The sequence below is a fragment of the Fukomys damarensis genome, unplaced genomic scaffold, assembly GCF_012274545.1.
Source record: "Fukomys damarensis isolate Sample0158 unplaced genomic scaffold, DMR_v1.0_HiC HiC_scaffold_37, whole genome shotgun sequence".
In the NCBI taxonomy this organism is placed as follows: domain Eukaryota; kingdom Metazoa; phylum Chordata; class Mammalia; order Rodentia; family Bathyergidae; genus Fukomys; species Fukomys damarensis.
Window position 1 is genome coordinate 49290986 of NW_022900949.1, and position 7471 is coordinate 49298456.

A 7471-nucleotide genomic window follows, 5' to 3' on the forward strand; every position below is an offset into this window, starting at 1 on the left:
TTCCACACAGTCCTCAACAAATGGAAAGCCACTGGTTTTTTCCAATGACTATGAAGCAAAATTCCACAGTGTTCATCCCCATTTTCTCCCTGGTTTTAATTTCTAATTTGGCAGAGCTTTCCAGAGCATATCTCATCTCCCTCCATGCCATTTGCTTCTCTTAGAGCAATTTTCTGCTACATATTAACAGCCAAACAGTAGAGAACTGGCCCTGCCCTTGCCACTATGCTGCCTGGTTAATAAAACAAAATGCTTCTTTGTAGGTATCACACTAGGATTAGGACAAGGATAGCTGGATGCTTAAAGCACAACGCTTAAGAGAGCACCACTCTCAGGTGCTGCCCCTGCCCCTGCATGGCCCTGAGAGTGAATGTTCCCTTAAATGTTGTAACCCAGGCACCTCACTTGCTTCCACCTAGTACTGGCCCTTGTAGGCATTGAACTGCCCTGGGAACTGAAGAAAGGGACTTAGAAGATAAAAACTCTACAAATCTGATGATGGAAACTGGTTTCATAGACAATTGTATTTATTCCACATATTAGAAATTTTACAATGGCAGTTTGGAGAGTAGTAAGAAGCCTGTATTGCTGAAATATGATAAACTTCTCAAAAAAGAGTCCTATTATTGGTTTGGAAAGGCTTGATAGTAAGAAAAGATCATGAGGGACCACCATATTTTAGTTTGGGCTTCAACTTTTATTTGAAGCTCAATTTTGTCAGGACAAAGATAGACTGAGAAAAATTGGACAATAGAACTGCAAATGATTCAGAATCTCAATTTACTAAATTAGATTTATAGATATTTACCAGTAGCAATTCCTCATGTTCAGTCTTGAAGATACTCCTCCTAGAGTCAGGTTGGTGCAAATAATTAGTCATCAGATAGATGCAGGTGAACACTAAAAAAGAAGGGCAAAACTTTCCATCAGGCCAAGGAAAAGTCCTGCCTTGCCCCAGAATGTTCCTCTCAGTGTATTCATTCTCTCAACCAACATAAATTCTGCTCCTACCATGTACTCAACAAACTCTGTCAAGTCTACCTGCAAAAGAATTCTAAATTCATACTTCACATCATCTGCACAGTAACCATCTAAGTCAAGCACCATCTTCTCGCTCCTGGAGTAATGGCACTACTCTCCTATTTCTACTCATGACTTTCTACAGTTCATTCTTCAGCCAGCAGTCAGGCCAATCTTTTTGAAATGTGAGACAGATCATGATGTATTTCTGTTCAAAAACCCACCATTGGTTTCCTAAAAATTAGAAAAAAAATCCAAACTCCTGCTCTCGGCTACAAAGCCTGCGTGATCTTGCCTATGCTCTTATCTTACTTCCCACCATATCCAACACACTCACTTCACTCTAGCTACAGAGGGTTCTGGCCTATTCTTGGGCCAAGAATGCTTTTGTCTCAGGACTTCTGCACATATCCCTGCTAGTTGAGTCATTTATTCCCATAATATTAGCAATACTCCCTATGCTTAATACTTAAACATATATAGTTAAATGTCATCTTATCTCAGAAGGTTTCATAACCACTCTATCTAAAACAGTAGTTTTCCATCACTTTCCATCATTTCTGATGTAATTTTCTTTAACTGTCTGCCAAACTTTTCTCTCCCCTCAGTAGAATTTAAGCTCCATAAAAGTTTACTTTGTTTCATTCATTTTTATATCCCCAGTACTTCCTGGAACATGCATATTTGTTGAAATGAGTATAAATACATGTAGGCTGTATAGTAATCCTTGTCAGTAGTAGGGAGTATTTTTTGGCGTCTCAGTTATTTTCCATTGGCCTAGCCCTAGACAAACTAGCTTTTCAAGATTCTTGCTCTCCCTTTGCTTTCTAGTTGACTAGATGAGGTATGTGAGAGAGACAGTTCAAGGTATAAACAAGATTTTTAGCATGAGCAAATGGAAGAATAGAGTTCTACTTATCGAGCCAAGTCAACTACGAGAAGAGCAAATTTTGGAGCAAGGGGTTGTTTCAGTTTAAATGTGAAGTATCCTCCAAAGACACATGTATTGAGAACTTGGTCCCAAAGCAGCAGTGTTCAGAAGTAGGGCTTTAGGAAGATGATTAGATCATTGGTGTGCTAACCTCGCTCTATTGATGTGTTCATAGCTGAATAGGCTATTGGGAAGAGGACCTAGACAGAAGACATCAATCACAAAGGATGTGACTACGAAGGGCTTATATTTTCTCAGGCCCTTTCCCCTTCTTTCTGCTTCCTGCCATGAGGTGAGCAACTTTCCAGCACCATGCCCATCCACCACAATATTTCTGCCTTGGAGACAGCTAACCATGGACTGAAACTCTGAAATCATGAACCAAAATAAACTTTTCTCCTTTAAGTTGTGTATGTCAGATATGTTGTCCCAGCAATGGAAAGGTGACTGAAACATAATATAGTTGATTTTTGACATAAGTTTAAGATGCCTAATTTACATCTAGGTGAAGATGTCAAGCAGACAGTTGAATATAAGGGCTTGGAGTTCAAAGGAGAGCTCCAGGTCAGCCATAACATTTGGCAGCATGGAAGGTATTAAAGGCAGGAACCATGTATGATCTCCAACAGGTGAGCATAGACAGAGTAGAGTTCTAAGAACTAAACCTTGAGCACTCCAGCATTTGGGATTTAGGGAGATGAGAAATTATCCATGAAGCATGCTGAGGAGCTAAGAAAAAAATAGTAATTGAAGGAGGATTAAATACGAGAAATAATACAGTGTATTTGATATAATGGAAATAACCCAGTGAAAAAGAAAAAATTAATGATGTAAGCAAGTCATTGAAGGCATGATGTTCTAGAGTAGGAAAGAGGGGTACAGTGCAGAGGTGGTAAGACTGATATTAAGTGATGCACAAACAGATCACCCATCATAACAGGAGAGGCAGAGTCTATGAGCACCAATGCCAGAAGGTGGTTAATATGGTGGTAGGAGCTTGTGGAAGTTCTTTTCTGGTTGATTTTATTTTCCTCAGTGAAATTATGAATTGGAAGTCTCAGTGGGATGAGAAAATCATAGGGAATAAGGTGTTCAGAGGAATAGTTTGGGTGGAGGTGAGAAAGTGGGATGTTTGAAGAGTGATACAGGGAGTTCTAGGAGTAGTTTATTGAAATGGTTGGATAGGGGACATAGTCATAGGAGTAAGGACTGAGATGGGACTAGGGACAAAAACACACTAGTGACTGGTCAGGGTCTGGATTATATGGTCTTTTCTATGTAACTTTGACACGTGTGCAACAACATAGGTGCTCAACAATCTAGGCAATTGTCTTTTAATCTTCACAATAATGCTCAGACAACCCCAAGAATTGAAGATTGTTTTAGACTCCAATTATTTCACCTGCATTGCTGATAACCAAGTGCCTCTTTTCTGGTCCATGGTGTCTTTTTTTTTTTTTCCTCATTGAGTTTATTGGTACATTTTAGGTATACAGTACAGTTACATTCATCATTGGGATCTTGTGCCTTTATATGACAGGTGTTGGTTCTCATTTTTTCCCCTTGTCCCTGCCCTCGCTTCACCCCCACCTCCCCTCCCCATTTGTAAACATTTTATTTCCATTTTTTCATTTTCTATTTTTTTCCTTTCCCTTATTACATGGTGTCTTTATATCAGATCCAACAACAATGTATGCCATCCTTCTCAAGCTAGGAGTTTCTAATGTCCACCTCAGATAGAAAGAAAGCTCTGCTGTAAGGGCTTATGTAATTACATGAGACCCACATATTTTAAGGTCAATTGATTAGTAACCTTAATCACATTTGCAGTCACTTTTGCTAACTGACACAACATAACCACAGGAAGAACACCAGGGTACAAGTCTTACAGGAAAAATTCTACCTATCACAACCCCATAGCAAAGAAGGGAGAAACCAGTAAGGCTTCCATTGGTAATTAGTGTCTTCTAGAGTAGAAAATAAAGCAGATTTGTTGAAGAAAGGTAATTTTAGTGCTAACTTTGGTAGCACAAATACTAAAAGTAATTTTAACATTTTGCTTTTTGGCTATTTTCTGCCTCTCAAATTCCAAAGTCATTTGTCTCACTTCATCACTGCAAGAAACTGACAAAAAGGTAGGAATTCCTGATCTCTGCTAAAGTACCTAAGTGTTTCAGATAACACTCCTTGGAGGGTCTCAGTCCTTGCTGTGGCCTCCAGCAGAAAGCTATTATACCACTATAGAGTACCCTTCCCAACACAGGAAAACCTACATGCACTCTTTGTGGTTTAGCCAGTGTTGTTAGTTATTAAATACCAATAAGGACAACCTAGCCTAGAGGCTGTTAATTAATGAACAAACCTTGTGAGCAAACTAAACTACTCAGCTCCAGTTAACAAATTCCAATAAGAAAAGGAAGTGAATGGAAAAATACTTCCTTCTAATTAGGTAAGAAAGAAACATTGAGTTTTCAAATCTGAAACAAAGAGCTATTTTTCACTGTACCCTGCTCCTGGAGAGAAGGGAGGAGGATACCTTCAAGCCAGGAGGTCAGAGAAAGAGTTGAGGGAGGACCAACTGTCACCTGAAGGAAAAAAAGATAAGCTGCTGCATTGTCCAAGCATGGCATAAAAGTGGTCTGGAAAGTTCTCCTGAGAGGAGCCAGCTCCAGGGGCCAAAATGTTTAGAAACATGTAAGAACCAAGCCCTGCATTCCTAAAATCACCATTTTACTTCAGGACTGCTAAAGCTGTCTCCTTAGTGTCTCTGGCCTCCTCTGCCCACTGTTAAGCCACATTGTACTCAGCAAGAGCCAGCTGTTTTTGACACAGACAATGAAAATAGAGAGGTATGCAGCTGGTTCCAGAATTTCTTTTAGGGAAGAAGCTACCTTGTTTAGGAAAGCATCTTGAAAAATTGATGGGAGGATAAGAAAAGCCTCCAAAGTGGTATTGGCAAGAGATAACAAAGAAGCAACTAAGCCAGGAATGGTGGTACATTCTGTAATCCCAGAACAAGGGAGGATCGCAAATTCAAGCCCAGCCTGGCCAACTTTGTGATTAAGCAAAACCCTGTCTCAAAAAAAAAATTTTAATGTAAAAGGTCTGGGGATATAGCTCAGTGTGAAGGCCCTAGGGAAGAAGAAAGGGAAGGCACAAGAAGAAGGGAGGGGAAAGCGAAGAAGGAGCAGCAGCAACAGCAGCAGCTAAATTTCTCCACTTAAAAAGTGAAAAGGAAAGGGCTAGGGGGTGTGTGGATCAGTAATAGAGTGCTTGCCTCACAAGTATGAGGCCCCAGGTTTAATACTCAGTACCATTAGGGAAAGAGGCAGATGAAACTTGAAAAGCAAAGGAAAAGAAAAGTAGATGGGGGAAGAGAAGGAAAAAGGAAGAGAGGCAACCTAGCAGGAGTTTGTAGTATGTAGGGGAGGTGGCAAAAATGCAAAGAGCCCAGGCATGGTGGTGCATACCTGTAATCCCATCACTCAGGAGGCTAAAGCAGAAGATCAGTGCAAGTTCAAGGACAGCCTGGTCTACATGGTGAGTTCAAGGCTGATATGAACTACAAAGCAAGACCCTGTCTCAAAAAAACAAGAAAATGGGGATTTTTAAGAATAGAGTCATCTGATATTAACCTTGTCATTTACTGTCTAGGGCTGACCTGCATCTTCCACCAACAAAGTCTTACAACACCCTGCTAACTGTTGTGAGTGGAGGTGCTTTGGGAAGCAAACTAAGCAGAAGGATTTAGGTTCTGTGATTAGGTCTACATGGAATGGAGAATTCAGCCCAAGTTAGTAGTCAGAGCAGGGTGACTAGGAAAACCATCAGCCGTGGGATTGTGCATAAGCCTAGGAATGGCAACATACTTTTCCCCAAGATGGTTTTGAGCCAATCTTAGCACTTACTATCGGGCTAAGTAATCCTAGCTGATTTCATAGTTACATAAAGATTTCTCACAGTTTTTCCCAAAACCCCGAGATTTTAGTTGTTTTTCCTCTTGGATCAGCTTCATTTCTAAATTTCAGTGATTGGCCTCTTGCCCAGTAAAGGGTTGGGTAAGACATTGTCACCCTGGCAATGGGAATGGGTGTCAGGAAGACTCACTGCCATCCTGATGAAGACTCTTGGGGGCTACTTTCCTTTATGATCACCATGTCAAGCTGGTTTAGGAAAAGAGTTTGGGAGCTGAATTCTGATCCCTTTTAACAACGAGGAATCTATAGCCAAGAACCAATGGTTCCAGGAAGACACCAAGGGTGTATCAAAGACATGAAGAAATGTTTGGCTGATTTATCAGAATCCATGTATAGGTGCCCTTCACAGAAGGTCTAGGAGCACACATAATTCTCTTATTTAATTTAGTCTTACAATTCTACCCTATTTATTTAAGCAGATTCATGCCAAAACACAATAACCTTACAACCACGATACTGGGCAGAGCATTCTCACTGCTGACCAAACTATAACATGGGCAGCAACAGCCCTATCTGTGTAGGGTTTGAAGTCTCTTACACCAGAGGCCCAGACAGCCTCTCCAGAATACTTAAAATTGTTTCACCTACTTCTCTACTTTGACATGCCTCACCTCCATCCTAAATGCTGCCCCTTCTGATGCCCTGTCCTTTTTCTATTACCATCACTTCCATTCTCCTCTTGACTCATCATCCTACTTTTCCAACAATCAAATACTTCCTGGGCCCCCTGGAGCCCTCAACCCTTGCCAAATTCCCTTCCTTACAATATAAGACTTACCCATGGGCTTGTTTCATCTCATGCCTATCACATTTCCTAGAGGACACTGCCTTTCCTGTAGACCCCTGGTATTGAAAATGTTTATTCTTAACACATTCTAAGCCTATATAGGGAAAAGGGCATATTTACTCTTCTTACTCTGTATTGCCATATCCAAATTCTTATTCTTCATTCAGATATTTAAAAGCCCTTTTGTACTTTCTTGTAGCTTTTGTTCTCATCTATCCTTCTTTTGGCCAAGGTGACTGGTAAACACCAAATCATCGGCCATGTGGCTTCATTCTGAATGTGATCATTACCAGAACGATGTTAACTCTGCTGACTTAAACTTTAATATGCCACAAAATAACCATTACCTGTTCCTGTTCCAGCTCTCCCTTTTAAAAGAAAACAAAAACAATTGCTCTGTGACATCATTAGAGTACTAATCCATCCACCATCTTCATTGTCTTGTCTGCTTAGACCCTATATGATTATCCATTCAGCAGTATTTACCAGTAACTTTTATTGACACTAATCAAAGATAGAGGCACCTAAGAAGAAAAACGTTTGCCTATAAACGAAATACCAAAAACAATAACAGTGCTCTGTTATGTAAGAGAAACTAAAAAAAATAACACTATTACTAATGTTGACATTATCCAGGTAACCTTAAGATTTTTCTACCAGGCTCTGACTAATAATTAATGACTGAATAAGTCTGAACAAAGGCACACCAGATGCCTGCAGGTAAACTCTGATTTTTATGTATATATATATATATAT

The 7471-nt window shown here is 40.1% G+C and overlaps 1 long non-coding RNA gene across 1 annotated transcript in view; it reads right to left on the minus strand.

Moving 5' to 3' along the window:
• Nucleotides 1–817: 817 nt before the first annotated feature.
• Nucleotides 818–7471, minus strand: part of LOC104863180 — a 34103-nt gene continuing 27449 nt past the window's right edge. Inside the window, exon 3 of the long non-coding RNA XR_780505.3 lies at nucleotides 818–900. This is a non-coding gene — a long non-coding RNA (uncharacterized LOC104863180). The remainder of the gene's footprint in view (nucleotides 901–7471) is intronic.